Consider the following 19390-nt stretch of genomic DNA (forward strand, 5'->3'; position numbering starts at 1 on the left):
TTTTTTTTTTATCATTGCCTTTCTAATGGGGGTGAGGTAATATCTCATTGTAGTTTTGATTTGCATCTCCGTAATGGCTTTTTGGAGACTTTTTGGAGCCTTGATGGCACAGTGGTTAAGAGCTATGGCTGCTAACCAAAAGATTGACAGTTCAAATCCACCAGCCATTCCTTGGAAACCGTAAGGGCAGTTCCACTCTATGAGTTGGAATCAACTGGATGGCAGTGGTTTTTTTGTTGTTGTTGTTTTGTTGTGTTTGTTTTGATTTAAGGCTAATGACGTTGAGCATCTTTTCATGTGCTTGTTGGCCTTTTGAATGTCTTCTTTGGTGAAATGTCTGTTCAAGTCCTTTGCCCATTTCTTTGATTGGGTTGTTTGTCTTTTTGTTGTTATGTTATAGAAGTGAAGTAAGTTACATAAATTGTAGAATATATATTTGAATATTATACCCTGAAATAAGTGAACTTCCTTGGACACCAACTGAAATGACAACTCTGACCATAAGAATCAACACAACACTGGTTCTTACGAGGCAGAGGCTAAATACACCCCTGTTCTCCAACTTCTCCACCATTTCTGACACTAGCCATTCTCCCCACAGCACTCTTTCTCTGTTGGGTTTGATAATTCATTGCAACAATCACAGAAAACTTATGGAAACACCGTAGCTGCAATAACAACTTTTGTATAACAGAGAAAGATATAAACAGAGGACATAAACAAATAAAAATATGCATAGGGTGAGGTTCAGGAGGGATACCAGCACAGGGCCTCGGCCTCTCAAGGTACCCATTTATGTCTCAAAGAGGACCTGCTTATTCTTCTCAAAAACCAATGTTCCTTCTCACCCATCAGGAAACTTTCAAACAGAAACTATTCTGTGATGTTACAGAGTGGGCTCCTTTCTTGACTGCTCCTCTCATCTGGCTCCTGGCTCCTCCCTGCCAGTTCTCAGATGGTCCCTGCTCCATGAATGGCCCCCTGGTTGGTGTGATCCAGCTCTCAGAGTGTCATACCTTTTGGCCAGGGTTTGGCCTTTACTCTCTGCTGCAGTCTGGATCTCCTTACTGTCTCTGTCTTTTTTGGTACTGTCACAGTCACTGCCTCCATTGCTGTCACAGATTTATCAGGCTTAAGAGGTTCTCAGCTCAGGGCCCATATCCAAGGACATGCTACCCTCTTGCTCTGTTGATCAGGAGGCCCCATCTGAGCCTAAGGTTTATATCAGTCACCAGGTTGGGGGGGGAGGGGCAGCTAATCTGGGTAAAGGTCAACTACAGTGTGGGACCCTCCAACCAATACCAGTAAAGGTCAGACCAGGTGTGGCCCCTCAACCAATCTTGGTAAAGGTCAATTACTGGGTGAGCCTCCACCCCCAGCCAATCCAGATAAAGCTCAGTTACTAGGTGGGGCTCCCCAGCCAATCTGGGTGAAAGTCAGCCTGGGTGGATCTCAGGAACCAGGACCAAAAGGCCAAATTGTTTTGGTAAGGTAATTCCACACCACAAAGACCCTTAGCAGAACTATGGTTCCTAAAAAATTTCTCCCAATCTGTAGGTTGTCTTTTCCCTTTGTAGATAAAAGAGCACAGAATCTTGACTTAAAAGCCAGTGTTCTTCATTGCTAGATCTATGACCTTGGGCAAATTTGTCATCCTCTGGTCTCAGTTTCCTTATTTTAAGATGGGAATAAAAATATATCTACCTTGTATTAGTCATACTTTACTATCATAACAAATAATTCAAATTTCAAGGGCTTAACACAATAAAAATGTATTTCTGGCTCACATCAAGAAAGGGCATCAACTCAAACCATAAAACGTGTTATAAAAGTAGCAGAATAAAAACATACCATACAGAAATTATGATTCTTTATATACACCAACAATAACTAGTTAGAAGACATAATGACAGAAGGAAAAACTCCTAACCTACAACAGCAACAAGAAAATTAAACACTTTGGAATAAATTTAACTAAAAATGTGCCAAACCTATTATGAGGAAAATACTTCTTAAAGATATAAAAATAGACTTAAACAAATAGAAAGTCACCCTCAGCTTTTGGATAGCATGACTCAATATCACAAAGGTGTCACTTCTCCCTAAATTAAGGTAACACAATCCCAATAAAAGCACCAATAAACTTGTTTATGGAGTTAGATAAGTTGATACTAAAAATCACCTGGAAAAACAAAACATGCAACAATAGGCACAAAAACAGTAAAGAGAAAGTCTAGGAGTAAGAGCTAGCTCTATTAGACATTACAACATACCATAAAGTGTCCATAATTAAAATAGTGCAGTACTGATGCATAAATATAATAATAGAACAGGATGCCCAGAAATAGACCCAAGTACATATAGAAATGAAGTATATGATAAAAGCAGTATCAAAAATTGTTGTCGTTGTCAGGTGCTATTGAGTTGGTTCTGACTCACAGAGACCTTACATACAACAGAAAGAAACACCTGGTACTTTGTCATCTTCACAGTCATTTTTATGCTTGAGCTCATGGTTGCAGCCACTGTGTCCATCTCTCTCATTGAGGGTCTTCCTCTTTTTCACTGACTCTCTACTTTACCAAGCATGATGTCCTTCTCCAGGAACTGGTCCCTCCTGGTAACATGTCCAAATTATATGAGACAAAGTCTCGCCATCCTTCTTTCTAAGGAGCATTCTGACTGTACTTCTTTCAAGACAAGTATGTTCATTCTTATGGCAGTCCATGGTATATTCAATATTCTTCACCAACACCATAATTCAAAGGAATCAATTCTTCTTCAGTCTTCCTTATTCATTACCCAGCTTGCACATGCATATGAGGCCATTGAAAACATCATGGCTTGGATCAGGCACACCTTAGTCCTTAAAGTGACATCTTTGCTTTTAACAATTTAAAGAGGTCTTTTGCAGCAGATTTGCCCAGTGCAATGCATCTTCTGATTTCTTGACTGCTGCTTCCACAGGTGTTGATTGTGGATCCAGGTAAAATGACATCCTTGATAACTTCAATCTTTTCTCCCTTTATCATGTTGTTGCTTATTGGTCCAGTTGTGAGGATTTTTGTTTTCTTTATGTTGAGGTGTAATCCATACTGAAGGCTGTAGTCTTTGATTTTCATCAGTCAGTGCTTCAAGTCCTCTTCAAGCAAGGTTGTGTCATCTGCATATCGCACATTGTTAATGAGTCTTCCTCCAATCCTGATGTCACATTCTTCTTCATATAATCTAGCTTCTCAGATTATTTGCTCAGCATACAGACTGAATAAGTATGGTGAAAAGATATTACCCTGATACACACCTTTCCTGACTTTAAACCAAGCAGTATCCCCTTGTTCTGTTTGAATGACTACCTCTTGGTCTATGTACAGATTCCACATGAGCACAACTAGGTGTTCTGGAATTCCCCTTCTTCTCAATGTTATCCATAATTTGTTATGATCCACACAGTTGAATGTCTTTGCATAGTCAATAAAACACAGATAAACATTTTTCTGGTGTTCTCTGCTTTCAGCTAAGATCCATCTGACACGATATCCCTTCTTCCACGTCCTCTACTGAATCTGGCTTGAATTTCTGGCAGTTAGTTCCCTGTTGATGTACTGCTGTAACCATTTTTGAATGATTGTCAGCAAAAATTTACTTGTGTGTGATATCAATGACATTGTTCGATACTTTCTGCATTCTGTTGGATCACCTTTCTTTGGAATGGGCACAAATATGGATCTCTTCCAGCTGGTTGGCCAGGTAGCTGTCTTCCAAATTTCTTGGCATAGGCAAATGAGCACTTCCAGCACTGCATCCATTTGCTGGATTACTGGGGCAAAATTGATTATTTTATTAGGTGGTGTTGGGACAACTGGATAGTCATTTGGGATAAAATAGATTTAAATCCAAACCTCACACCATACATAAGCATAAACTCCAAATACAACAGGGATCTAAAGATATAAAAATAAAAAACTAGAAGAACACATGGGTGAATTTCTCTTTAATGTTCATATAGATAAAGATTTCCTAACTATGACTGAAAACAGAGGCAAATAAAAAAAAAAGTTTGATACTGAGGTATGAAATTTTTTTTTAAATCGCATGGCAAAAATACCATAAACAAAGTCAAAAACAACTGATACTTTGAAAAAATGTTTGCAACATAGATCTAAATATAGATAAAGTGCTAATATTGCTAATATATAAAGAATTCTTAAAATTTAGGTTGAAGAAGATCAAAAATCCATTAGAAAAATGGGAAAAAGTCATGAGCAGATAATTCTCAAAAAAACAAAGAACCACACACACAAAATATATATATGTATATGTATATACACACACATATAATACATATGTGTATATATATGTGTGTATATGTATTGTCATAGTAGTTAGGAGCTTGGCTGCTAACCAAAATGTTTGCAGTTGGACTCCAGCAGCCCCTCCTTGGAAACCCTATGAGGCAGTTCTACTCTGTCCTATAGAGTCACTATGAGTTGGAACCAGCTCCACTGCAACAGGTTTTTTTGGTTTATATATATATATATAAAACCTTAAAAGATAGGAAAAGATGTTCAACCTCACTCGTAATTAGAGAAAGTCAATTAGAACTATACTGTGATATTATTTCTCATGTATCAGATTGGCAAAAATTAAGAAGTATGACAACATGGTTTTGTGGGTGAGGCTGTAGGGAAATAGGCACTCTCACACAATGCTGGTGGAAATGCAAACTGGTACAACCTTTGGAAGGAAATATAATAATACCTAAGAAAACTACATAAACACCTTTAAACTCAGCAACCCCTCTTGTAGGGAGTTATCTAGAAGATACATTTCCAATCATCCAAAAATGCATTTGCATAAGGCTGTTTGCTATTGCAAAATATTGGAAACATTTTAAATGCCCAAAATAAGAAACTGATTATATAACTTACATCCACACAGCTATAAAAAAAAAGAAGAAGAGGATTTTTATGAACTAATATGGAGAGTTTTTCAGGATATATTGTTAAGCGAAAAAAAGGAAAGTTCAAAAGAGAATCTATTATGTACTACTTTTCATGAAAGAAAGGGAAATAAAATATACATGTGTCCTCTCATTGTCATTTCATTATAATACTTTACATTGTCTTCTCGAGCTGCCCTTTGAAATTTTCCATTCAGCCCTTTACTTCATCATTTCTTCCTTCACAAAAATAAAGTATTATAATGAAATGTACAAAGACCTGCAGATAGAAAACCAGAAGGGAAGAACACACTCAGCATTTCTCAAGCCAAAAGAACTGAAGAAAAAGTTAAAGGCTAGAGTTGCAATATTGAAGGATTCTACGGGGAAAATATTAAATGATGCAGAAAGCATCAAAAGAAGATGGAAGGAATACACAGAATCACCGTACCAAAAATAATTGATTGATGTTCAAACATTTCATGAGGTGGCATATGATCAAGATCCAATGGTACTGAAGGAAGACATTAAAGCTGCACTGAAGGCATTGGCAAAAAACAAGGCTCCAGGAATTGATGGAATACCAATTGAGATGTTTCAACAAATGGATGCAACGCCAGGAGCGTTCACTCCTCTATGCCAAGAAATTTGGAAGACAGCTACCTGGCCAACTGACTGGAAGACATTCATATTTGTACCCATTCCAAAAAAAGGTGATCCAAGAGAATGTGGAAATAATTAAACAATATCATTAATATCACACAAGTACAATTTTGCTGAAGATCATTCAAAAATGCTTGCAGCAGTACATTGACAGGGAACTGTCAGAAACTCAGGCCAGATTCAGAAGAGGATGTGGAAAAAGGGATATCATTGCTGATGTCAGATGGATCTTGGCTGAAGCAGAGAATACCAGAAAGATGATCACCTGTGTTTTACTGACTGTGCAAAGCATTTGACTGTGTAGATTATAACAAATTATGAATAACATTTGGAAGAATGGAAATTCCAGAACACCTAATTGTGCTCATGAGGAACATGTACATAGACCAAAAGGCAGTCCTTCGAACAGAACAAGGGGATACTGTGTGGTTTAAAATCAGGAAAAGTATGTGTCAGGGGTGTATCCTTTCACCATACTTAGTCTGTATGCTGAGCAAATAATCCCAAGAAGCTGGACTATATGAAAAAGAATGAGACATCAGGATTGGAGGAAGCCTCATTAACAACTTGCAATATGCAGATGACACAACCTTGCTTGCTGAAAGTGAAGACTTGAAGCACTTACTGATGAAGATCAAAGACTACGGCCTTCAGTGTGGATTATGCCTCAACACAAAGAAAACAAAAATTCTCACAATTGGACCAATAAGCAACATCATGATAAATGGAGAAAATGTTGAAATTGTCAAGGATTTCATTTTACTTGGATCCACAATCAAATCCCATGGAAGCAGCAGTCAATAAATCAAAGAACATATTGCACTGGGCAAATCTGCTGCAAAAGACCTCTTTAAAGACTTAAAAAGCAAAGACGTCACTTTGAGGACTAAGGTGCACCTGATCCAAGCCATGGTATTTTCAATCGCCTATGAATGTGAAAGCTGAACAATGAATAAGGAATACTGAAGAAGAATTGATGCCTTTGAATTATGGTGTTGGCGAAGAATACTGAATATACCATGGACTGACAGAAGAACGAACATATCTGTCTTGGAAGAAGTACAGCCAGAAGCTCTTTAGAAGCAAGGATGGAAAAATTTTGTCTCACATACTTTGGATATGTTATCACGAGGGACCGGTCCCTACAGAAGGATGTCCTGCTTCCTAAAGTAGAGGGTCAGCAAACAAGAGGAAGACCCTCAGTGAAACGGATTGACACAGCGGCAGCAAATATGAGATCAAGCATATCAAGGATTGTGAGGATGGGCAGGACCAGGCAGTGTTTCGTTCTGTTGTACACAGGGTCGTTATGAGTCAAAATGGACTGGACGGCACCTAAAAACAACAACAGCTTCTCATTGTTACAAAAGAAACACAGAAAGGATAATCCAGAAATTAGTAAAATTTCTTACAGGGATTAAGATGAAGAGAATAGGGTAGAAGGGATGATCGAGTAGGGGAAGGAACTGTTCTCCAAATAAAACTTTGTATAGTTCTGACTTTTAGAACCATGATAAGGTTTCATGTATCAAAAGTATAAATAAATAACTTAAATCAACCAGGATGAGGGTTGTTATAGGTTGAATTGTGACTCCCAAAAATATGCATTGGACTCCTAATCCCCATACCTTGAATGTAATCCCAATTTTGAATAGGGTTTTCTTTGTTATGTTAATGAGACCATATCAGTGTAGGGTGTGTCTTAAACCTAACCACTTCTGAAATCTAAAAAGATCAGATTAGGCAGAGAGCAAGCAAGGACAAATGAGGGAAAGATAGATGTCACATGGAGATCTCCAAGGAACTCCAAGAATGTCAGGGAAGCTGAGACAGGGTTTTTCTCCAGAGCCAACAGAGGGAGAGCCTTTCCTCAGAGCCAGTGCCCTGATTTGCATTTCTAGACTCCTGAACTGTGAGAAAATAAAGTTCTGTTTTTAAAGATACCCACTTGTGGTATTTCTGTCACAGCAGCACTAGATAACTAAGGGGGAAAACCCAAAATGGAATACAAACAATAACGGAGGAAGCCAAAAGTGTTAACTGAAAGGAGTGAGGAAGAAAAGAACAAACCTAAGTAACTTTGAGAAACAACATTTTGATGATATACCGTAAGACTAAAGTAGAAGTGCACACAAACATTATACACTAGCAACTAAGTCATTTCCCCCCTGCATCGTATGAGTTAGCAATTCTGAAACTAATTCTTGCATGTTTTAGAATTGTACAAGTAAGTAAACCAACTTTGGATAATGAGAGACTGATTTCTTACTGTCAGAGAAAGGAGTTACAAAAAAAGAAAGTAGGATGGCTGTAATGAATCCTATATCATTGGATTGCAATCAGAAGTATGTCTACAAACTCATGGTGATAGATATAGATGGATAGATGGTAGGTAGATGACAGAGCGAGAGAGAGTTATGTTGTTAGGTACCATTGATTTGATTTCAACTCATAATGATGCCATGAGACAGCCTCACCCTCTGGGTGGGTCTTAGCTGCTAATCGAACGGTTGGTGGTTTGAACCCACCCAGTGGCTCCACAGGAAAAAGACATGGCAGTCTGCTGCCGTAAAAATTAACTCAAAACAAACAAACTCGTTGCCATCGAGTTGATTCCAACTCATAGCAATTCTGTAGGACAGAGTAGAACTGCTCCATAGGGTTTCCAAGGCTATAATCTTTAGGAAGCAGACTGCCACATCTTTCTCCAGAGGAGCAGCTGATGGGTTCAAACTGCTGACCTTTCAGTTAGCAGCTGAGCACTTAACCACTGCACCACCAGGACTCCTGGAAAACCCTATGGGGCAGTTCTACTCTGTCATATGGCATCACTATGAGTAGAAACCAGCTCAGTCGCACAAAACAAAGATAGGCAGGTAGGCAGGCAGGCAGATAGACAGACAGGCAGAATAAATTGTTAGATAATTATGTATATGTGTACATGTGCACATATATATACTTTTTTTTCTGTATCTGCCTGCTGAGAGGACCTAGAAGCAAAGACACCAGTAGCAATGAACACAATGCACAGCCAGATCTTGGTTTCTAGATATCATTTTCTAATCAAAGAAACCAAGGATTCTTAGAGAAATGACTGATCCCAAGGCTAGGTCAGGGAAAGTACAAAATCAGCCTGGAGTTTCTCATGGTGCCGGGAGCAAAAGAAGTGCTCAGAAAAACGAAGATGGATGGAAAGGACTCAAGAGTCAACGTGAAGGGTCTCCCAATGGTTAAATTTTGGACATATTGAGCAACAAAGTAAAGGATGGTACTAATAGATTATAATTGATAGAATAAAACAAATATTCATAAGTCCATACTGATATACGTAAATAATTTCTAGCCAATAAACAGGAGAGAAGGGAAAGCTCTTTTTACAGTGCAGTTCTGATTAATAAGTGTCAAAAACCAAAAAAAAAACAAACCCGTTGCTGTCGAGTCAATTCTGACTCATAGCGACCCTGTAGGACAGAGAAGAACTGCACCATAGGGTTTCCAAAGAGCAGCTGGTGGATTTGAACTGCTGACCTTTTGGTTAGCATCGAAGCTCTTATCCACTGAGCCACCAGGGCCCCAAATAAGTGTGAAAGGAATGATGAAAATAGAAAATCATCGCTTGATGATAATGGGTGGACCTGCGATAAAGAAAATATTTACATAGTCTTAAAGTATCTCTCTACAAGATACTTACTAAATACAGAAGGAAAAAAAATAGTTACTTTTTAGCGCAGAAAACTGGCAGATACCATCCTTACTAAGTGATCAAAGCTAACCTCACCAATAATAAGGTATATCAACACGATGCAAGGCCTGTTATAATGCAGTGAACTCAGCATAGAATACAACTTCTGTGGTATTTTCTAGCAAATACATGTAATTTAATCATAATACAGATCCTGGACCAGAGAAAGGGGCATTAATGGGACAATTAGCAAAAGCTGAACAAGGTCTGTGGATTAGTTAATGGTATCACCTGTTGCCATCAAGTTGATTCTGACTCATAGTGACCTTATAGGACAGAGTAGAACTGCCCCAAAGGGTTTCCAAGCAGCAGCTGGTGGATTCGAACTGCCAGCCTTTTGGTTAGCAGCCGAGTTTTTAACCACTTTGCCACCAGGGCTCCAGTAATGGTATAGTATCAGTATTAATTTCCTGATTTTGAAAATGGTACTGTGGTAAGTAAGATGTTACTATTTGGGAAGTTGGGTAAATGATCTATGGGAATTCTTCATACTATTTTTGCCATTTTTCATTAGTTTTAAATTATTTCAAAATAAACAGTTAAAAATAATAATATAATAATAAAGAAAAGATTTTTCTTTAAAAAAAACCTACCATCTACTATTACCAAAGCTTCATTTTAAAAGGGACAACTTAACACCTTCTCAAAGTAAAATGGTATTTTCTTCTCAAAATAAAAATGTTAAATACAATTTGCTTTATGAAAAACTGTATATATGAGAAATATATGTATTACATGAATTCTCCCCAAAATCAATATGTTCCCTCTCTCTGTGTCATTGTTTTAATTTTCTAACTATTGCTTATATTTTCAGATATTATGAAATGGGTAATGATGTAATTTCTTCTCTCAATTAACCCTTAGTGATAATTCACTCCAGTGACTTTTGAGCATCTTCCAGCCTAATTTTTTGCATATATTTTTTCTGGGCAATGGATTTTAGAGAGCTCCATTTCTGCCCAAGCTATTAGATGTAGTTTAGCAGCAAAGAAGACTTGGTCCACATCTAACAGGTACTCATGTGCAATTATGAAGTTTGCTTCATAAAAGGGAAGGTATAGATATGGAGAACAGGATAAAGGCTTGGCATCCCTGCTCTATAAAGGTGAGGCTGATCTGGCAAACTGCAAGACTCATCAATACTCATTCTTTTCTTTTAAAAAATATATGTATTTGCATATTCATACATATATGTACACATATTTTCAGTAAGTTCTTATTATGATAAATGCTGTTTTATTTATTTATTCTAATTAAATGTTTTGCTTTGGAGAATTTCAATAAAAAAACAACAGATTACTTGACTTTACCACTAGAGGGCATAAGACGTTAAGAAATAGGACAAAGAACACCCGCTTATTCTGAGTGTCTCTGATTTCATGGTTTGAAATAAGCTACTTCAAGAGATGAACTCATTTGAATACACGAGCTATGTGAAAACGAGGACAAGAAGAGGTTAAGAAGTAAAATCTATCATTTTTTAATAAGAATGAAATCTTTAACCATGTTCTCAAAAGTGCTCACCTACTGCATTTACTAATTACATTATTGATTTAGGTTAAACATTCAATTAAGCATTGAAATAGGCTGATAGTGTTAAATTGTGATGTTTCCTCTCCTGATGTTTGAGAAAAATATTCAATGGTTGATGCAGTCTTATCTAGAAAATGATTAATGAGCTAGTCCAGAATCAATGAGGCCAAGGTCCTGAGTTCAATCTGTGTATGGGCCAGTTAACATATCTCTGAATAGGGCCAGCCTACTTACTCCAACCAACAAATGCACATCATAAGTCCTGGGGCAGTGGTGAGAGTGTACATATGCATAGGCGTAGATCCAGCACTGCCCTGGAGAACTAAAGCAAAATGCACTTTCTACTGATGTCGGGTAAATGGTATCTCCTCACGAACTGACAGTATTTTGGCTTTAGGATAAGAAACTATTTGGAGTCAGACCATTCAAACTTTCCTGTTCCTCTCACCATCACCCTCCAATTCCCCCTTTCCTTATTCTATTTCCTTCCTGCGTAAGCCCCAGCCCTTTTTACTTTGATACCATAAACCAAACCAAAAACCTACCGGCCATCAAGTCAATTCCAACTCATAGTGAAAAACCAAAAACAAACTCATTGCCATGAAGTCGATTGCCACTCATGGAGACCCCATGCGTTACAGAGTAGAACTGCTCCATATAGTTTTCTTGGCTGTAATTTTAATGGAAGCAGATTGCCAGGCTTTTCTTCTATGGTGCCACTGGCTAGGTTTCAACCACCAACGTTTAGGTTAGTAGTTGAGTGCAAACTGTTTGAGCCACCCAGTGACTATACGTGGAAGAGATAGCGATTTATTGATTTTAATGATGTGAAAAATTATTTCAGTCCTGCCAATAGTTCTGTCAACTTAGAAACAGCTAGGATGGGAAGGTGGTATTAGGATTAGATATGGACTCGACTGGTCTTTCCCCATTCCCTGCATGAGATGGCACCTCAGCTTTTGCAAAGAGATCATTTCTTCTCCCATGCTTGAAAAATCCCTAGAGAACATTTCATAGATATGGAATTTTTAGAGAAAGTGTGCATATTATTTGGAACAAATATATTATCATATCAAAAACACCCCTCTCTGGTTTGAGGGTGATTATGATTAATACTACATTTGTGTGATTTGAAATACCAATGTGCCACACATTTTCCCAGACTGCTTCCAAATCTCTCTAAACAGGTAAATGTAAACTGAAGAGCTGAGGTAACTAAGTTGACAAGTTTGAAAAAATATTATATAATTATTCTGTACATAAGGGCAAGATAGGAAGGATGGGGCCTGTTATTTAGAATGTTTATCTACATTATTCTAATATTTGGAGATAATTGTGATGTTTCTGTTTTAGTAATCATCCCAAGCATAACTATATTATACAAAGTTTCATGTTGTGCTACATTATATAAATTTTCGTGTGATCTTAAAATTACTAAAGACCATTTTTGCCTAAAACGTCTCATTATATCATTTTTACTTCCTCATTTCCATCTTTTTAATCTGTCTTTTACTATAAGATTTAGTTTTCCTCTTTGGAAATGGGTGATGTTGAGCTCTAAAGCGAAATCGAACTAAACCCACTGCCATCAAGTTGATTCTGACTCCTGGCGACCTCATATGTTACAGAGTAGAACTGAGCTCCATAGGGTTTTCTTGGCTGTAGTCTCTACAGAGGAGTCCCTGGGTGGCACAAATGGTTAAGCATAGGACTAGTAACCAAAAGGTTGGCAGTTCAAACCTACTCAGAGGTGCCTTGGTAGATAGGCCTGGCAATATGCTTCCAAAAGGTCACAGTCTTCCATGGTCTCAGGGAACATCTAGCTCAATTGGCATAACATAGTTTATAAAGAAAATGTTCTACATCCTACTTTGGTGAGTAGCATCTGGAGTGACTTGAAAGCTTGTCAGTGGCCATCTAAAATACTCTACTGGTCCCACGCCACCTGGAGCAAAAGAAAATGAAGAAAACTGAAGACACAAGGGAAAGATTAGTCCAAAGGTCTAATGGACCACAACTACCACAGCCTCCACCAGGCTGAGTCCAGCACAATTAAACTTGTGTTAAAGTCTCTTCTCTTTTAAATGGACTCTTATATGATGCATTTGCTTTTGGATTAATGCTGAATCTTTCCAGCTTCCTTGATCTTTCTCTGCTCTTTCCAAAGATGGGGAGGCTGGGCTGCTGTGACTGCGTGGCAGCAAGGACAAGCCACGCCAGAGTCACTGGATCTGCAGCCATCTCTGCGGCAGAGTGGATGGTCTGGTTTCCTCCAAGCTGATGTGTCACTGGGCCCACATGGGTCTTTAGGGCATTTTGCTGACACACACTCTGGTCCTCACCATTTCCTTCTGGCTGTGCTTTCTCACGCTGCAGCCTCTTTGCCCATCCTCAGGCCTCTGTCAGTTCTCTGTTCCCCTTAGTTCCAACACATCCACTCAGTGAGGTATAAGGGAGCTTCCACAACCCTGGGAGTCACAAGTTCTGCTTCATTCATCTGATCGCTCACCAGGGCCGTCGCTACTCCATCATCTTACGTGTTGGCAAAGAACCTCCCAACATGGCTCTCACCTCCAGGAGTTCCAAACAGTGATGGAGGCAAAATTAGACTCTTCTTTGGACTTTTCTGAGTAGGACAGATGTCTTAAACACTGGCTTCCCTAATTCTTTTTTCCTTTTCCCTTCTGCAGTCCACTGGCATGGAAGAGCAAACATGTCGCTTCTTTTTTATACTGTAATAAGCTTCTTTTTATATCCCCTTTATATATCCTTTCTGAAAAGGCATTTGTAGTCCCCTTTCCTAAAGTCATAATGGTGGGCAGGCTGCAGAGGGAAAACCTAGTTCACCCACAAAGGAAGATGCATCTGGAGAAATTCCAAAAATATTATCCCTATTGTTCCCACTTTATCTAAATCTCAGTTTCCAAAACCAAAAAATGAGAATAATAATGCCGGGGCCTACCCTCCACAGAGAAAGATCTCTACCTTCCTCTTGAAAACAATTTGGGTTAAAAACTACAGGAAATGCAATTTCTCCAGAGGCATCTACTTCATAGAGTGTTTGGCGCCCTCAGAAATTCTATACTGAGATACACCTCTGCTGCCTTAGCCATGAGACCAAAAAATAACAAGCAAAAAAAAAAAAAAACCAAACCTATTGCTGTCAAGTTGATTCCAACTCATAGCGACCCTATAGGACAGAATAGAACTGCCGCATAGGGTTTCCAGGGAGTGGCTGGTGGATTCGAACTGCTGACATTGGGTTAGCAGCCATAGCTCTTAACTACTGCACCAGCTGTGAGACAGCATGTTAAAAACATGTGCGCACACACACATACAGAGAAAGAGCAAGAGGAAACCATTCTCTGCTCGTACCCTTCTCTCTCTGGAAATGTTATCCAATTTGAGTTAGGCTCAAACAGCAAGAGGTTGATCTAGGATCTAGGAAAGCATAAGCTGACTTCCGTAGTTCCGGAAAGTACGTGTCTCCCATATGCAGTACTGGTTGCCCTGCTCCATTTTAACTCCTCGATAGAGGAAACCACTTCCCCTGGAGAAGAGAGAGGGTTTTTACCCTCTCAGTGCTGGAATCCTTCCTGTCCAAGTAGCCCAACCCTCTGTATGGAAAGAATACACACTATGGCTCATACTTTGTCTAATTCTCAATTTATTAAACATACGTCTTCTTTTTTTTTTTTCCTAAACATTTAAACACAATGTATGGAGCCCTGGTGGCACAGTGGTTAAAGAGCTTGGCTGCTAACCAGAAGGGTGGCAGTTCGAATCCACCAGCCACTCCTTGGAAACTCTATGGGGCAATTCTACTCTGTCCTATAGGGTTACTATGAGTCAGGTAAACACAATGTCTATACTAATAAATTAGAACTTACAAATGTAATTTAAGTCCAATTCTCTTAAACGTTTACTATTGATTAAAAAACCAATTAGTCAAATTTTAATTAAAATTTCAATACAGTCACAAGCCTAAAATGTTGACTTTCAAAAGAGAAATTCAAGAACTTTAAAGACAGAAAACAATTATTTGTTCGGTCATTCAATAAATATTTTGTGAGCACCTACTATGTGCCAGGTATTGGTGTGGGTGCTTGGGTAAACAGTGATCAAAACAGACCATGACCGCTGTCCTCATAGAGCTGACTTACATGACAAGGATGGAAAAAGGTAGGAAGAGACAGCCAATAAGCAATATACACAATAAAATAAATTAATGATATTGCACGTTAGAAGCAGATAATTGGAGTAACAAAAAAGTGGAAAACAAATTACCACAAAGATTAAAACATTTAATGTTATTGTCTTACTAAGCATGTTAAAACAATAATAGTTATATTTGTTTATACCTTCCCAGGGTTAAAGTAACGTTTAAACCCTGAAGAAAAGAAATACTGTCTTAGATCAACTAAGGTTGCAGATTCCGAAATACTGATCAATTAATTCTTGGTCAGGACCTGGGGCCTAGTTGAAATTTCCAGCTGATTCAGACTTAAGCTGGTGACCGTCTCTCTCCTTTTTAGAGTCAAGATGCACTTATCACTTCAGTGGGCATGTTTTCCTGAAATGACATATTGTTAAGATTCACTTGCCCAATAATATATAATCTGTTGTCCTTTCATTATTATAGATAATTTTGGGATGATTTGTTAGTATTATTGGAACTTATGATGCCTTGCTAGCATCTCTTGATAATTGATACAGTCATCCAAGAGGTTTTGTATCCTAGGAGATGAGAGTTTGAGTCTATTCTTGAGAAATTTGGTCACTCTGTCTTCTTTCACCACAGTGTTTCTACACATCTATTTCTACACTTCTGGGCACAATCTTTCTTATTCTTGTTATACTTCTTACTTTTTTAGAGCTACTAAGATTACTCACAATTTTTTGTCTATCTTCTCTACATACAGTAGTGAAGAAAAGTATATATCTATGCTTTATAAAAAGATAAATATACTCAATAGAAGCAGAAAATTCATATATGTCAATACTACCTTTCTTTTATAAGTAATAAAAGTAAAGCATATCCACTGATGTTCCACCTTCTTTTGTATTGCAATGTCTTTTTTGTAAACTTCTATCTTTTCTCATTTTGAATGTCATTATGGATATATGCCTTCTCTTGAACTCAACTTGCTTATCGATAATCATTTTTTTATGCTAAAATCATTCCAAGTTAGACAGTGGAAATACTTCAAAGCTGGTTCTTTTGTTCTTTCAGCATTATTTCAGACATTTTTTTAAAGGATTTTTGCATTCTGGCTAGAGTAAAATGTTTCATGGAATCATCAAGTCTTCAAAGAGCTCTGATTCCTTTTAAGGAGAATCAGAATAGAGAACTGAATCTCAGACATTAGAGAATGCATATGAGGTGGTTTTACTGCTTAACCTTTTCAGTGACAAAACAGGTTAAGAGCTCACATAGACATTTTAGTTTAACTCTAATGTACTAAATCCATTTTATTTTCTTTCAAAGTATTTTTCCTACAACATACTTGAATCCAGAATGATACAAGGCTTTTTGAAGGGGTTTAGATCAGCATTATCCCCATTCCTTCCCTCCAGCTGAAACTAAAACTCAAATCCCTTTTCTGCAGCTTCTATCTGTTAGCTTGGGAATTGGGGGAAGATTCACAGAACCAGTAACATGTGAGTCAGGACTTGAAGAAAGAAGGAATTTACCAGCAACCTAGTGTGGGGCTGGGTGAGGTGTAAGACTATTCCAGATAAAATTAGACATGTATGCAGGCACACTGGGTGCTTAGGGATCCAGAGCCTAAAGCCAGGCTATCTGGGTTCATGTCCCAGTACCACCACCTACTTGCTGTGTGACCTTGGACATGTTCCTTCATGTTTCCATGCCTTAATTTCCTCATTATCAAGTGAGGATAGGCATAGGGCTTAACTCATGAGATTATTTTGAAGATTAAATGACTTAATTTGTGCAAAGTCTTAGAAGGGCACCTGGAACATAGTAAATACTCTCTAAATCATTGTTGTTGTTAGGTGTCATCATGTCGGCTCTGACTTATAGCGACCCTATGCATAGAACAATGAAACCTTGGTTGGTCCTGTGCCATCCTCACAATAGTACGTATATTTGAGCCCATTGTTGCAGTCACTATGTCAATCCATCTCATTGAGGGTCTTCCTCTTTTTCACTGACCCTCTACTTTACCAAGCATTATATTCTTCTCCAGGGTTTGATCTCCCTGATAATGTGTCCAAAGCAAGCAAGACAAAGTCTCGCCATACTCGCTTCTGAGGAGCATTCTGGCTTAGTTCCTCCAAGACAGGTTTGTTTGTTTTTCTGGTAGCTACCCGTACATGATGCAGCTCTACAAATTATAAACAAATCTAGATATATCAGAGGCTTTCTTCAAATGAGTATCATCTTATCTAAACACACAAGGCATTTGAAAAAGAGATCAAACTTATTACTGAGTTGAGTTTCAATGATCAATTTTAGTCAGAAAAAAATTAATGGATAAAAATAATGTAAGAAAATATGGCCTCAATTTTAAACTGCAAGAATAACTGTGGAGACTTATGGCAAAATGGCACTCTAGGCAGAAGCAGCACACCGTCCCTCCACAGCAAAGATCTGAAAAACTAAGCCAAACGGAGAAAACAACAATCCTGAAACCCTAAAACATCAAATGAAGAGATAAAGAACTCAGCCAAGCACCAAATGGAGTGAGAAAACTGACAGAGAACGGAGAGCAAGGAGAGATTCACGCAGAGGTCCCTTATCAGCTAACGCAGTGCGGATCTGTCATCTTGGACTCCTATCGGAGACCAGCAAACAGGGGGTACGAGAAAGCAGCTTCACGGAGCTTCCAGCGGGAGAAAAAACAACCAGTAATTTGCGATATACACTTTCCCACCCCCACACTTCTTCACCCCAACTCTGCCTCCTCTGCTTCCTGTGGCCACAATCCCTTGTCCGGGAAGCACTGGCTGCTGGGATTCCACCCACCCGAATGGGCCGGCTCTCTGAGTGCCGTTTGTTGGCTGCTGGTGTTGCTTTTTTCCGCTTCTTTGATTTCTTCCTTACCTCTCACAACCTCCCCCTCCTTTCACTCAAATACCTGGCTCTGTGTGCCATGTTTGCTTCTTCCTGAGGGGCTTCAGACCTCCGGTAATTTGTGATATATGCTTTTCCACCCCCTACCCTTCTTCACCCACACTCAGCCTCCTCTGCTTCCTGTGGACAGTCTCTTGTCCGGGAAGCACCGGCTGCTTGGATTCCACCAGCCTGCACTAGCTGGCTCTCTGAGGGCCATGTGTTGGCTGCTGGTGTTGCTTTCTTTCTGCTTCTCTTAATTTCTTCCTTACCTCTCACCACCTCCCCCTCCTTTCGCTCAAATACCTGGCTCCGTGCACCATCTTTGCTTCATCCTGAGGGGCTGTGGAGCTCCGTTCAAGTGTGGAGCTACTCCCAGGTCTGGGCTGCCATGCTGGTGAATCCTTGGGCTTTTGTTCATTTGTTTGTTTTGAATTGTTTGTTTATTTTCTTTTCCTTTTCTTGAGTTGGGAGCCCATTCTGGCCAGGAGGTGCTGTGTGGCTTGGAAACTACCCCCTCGGCTTGCACAGACGTGCCCAGTGACCCCGGGGGGCATTCATTTTTTGCTGGTTTTTTCTTTCTTTTTTCTTTTTTTTCTGTTTTTTTTGGGGGGCTTTTCTTGTTCCTTTTTTTAAAATTTGTTTTGTTTTCTTTTCCCTCTTTTTCCCTTTCTTCATTACTCAGTTTCTTGTCTCTCTATATCTTCCTTCTCTTTCTGTTCCCTGAATACCTGGAGCTGAATACCTCTATGCCTTCTAGCCAGGCTGTACTGCAACACCTGAGAACAATTTCCCCAGACCTCATAGTGGCACCAGTGGGAACCCTGGGATCTTTGCTGTTCTTTAACCTTTCTGATTTTTATTTATTCATTCGTTACTTTTCTTTTTTTTCTTCCTCTTCCCCTTTCTGTTTTTCTCCATTTCATAGTCTCTCATCTCTCCACTCTAATGGCAAGATCCCCTAGCATTCTTTTTTGTTTGTTTGTATGTTTTTGGCTCATGTTCCTCTATCCTCTCTATCATATCCATCTTAGCTCCACACATAACAATCTCCCTACTACATCCTGCCTACCTGCACCATGTGCTTAACATCACACAACCAAGCAGCACAGGCACGGCCTACTGGAACCTGCCCCGCGCTGATTACCGAACTGCCCTGGTGGTTGTAGTAAGTGCCACAAACAACCCATCCCAGTAACTCCTCTTCAGCTAGACCTGCCCTGCCATACCATATCTGACTCACTGACCCAGCCAATTGGAGAAGGAGGTGAAAAGTATTCTGCCCACAGACAAGCAAACAACAAAGAACACACAGCCCGCCTGCTTAGACATACCCAAATCTACAAAAAAGGGATGAAACAAACAAATCTACAATCAATAAATGAGAAAAATAACTACTGAATTCCCCGAAGAAAGCAGACAATATCAAAACATT

The 19390-nt window shown here is 39.0% G+C and overlaps 1 long non-coding RNA gene across 1 annotated transcript in view; it reads left to right on the forward strand.

The window, feature by feature from the left end:
* Window positions 1–19390, forward strand: part of LOC111822354 (uncharacterized) — a 30169-nt gene that overhangs the window by 3143 nt on the left and 7636 nt on the right. The gene's annotated exons all lie outside the window — the stretch shown is intronic.

The sequence above is a fragment of the Trichechus manatus genome, unplaced genomic scaffold, assembly GCF_000243295.1.
Source record: "Trichechus manatus latirostris isolate Lorelei unplaced genomic scaffold, TriManLat1.0 scaffold00164, whole genome shotgun sequence".
Lineage (NCBI taxonomy): Eukaryota > Metazoa > Chordata > Mammalia > Sirenia > Trichechidae > Trichechus > Trichechus manatus.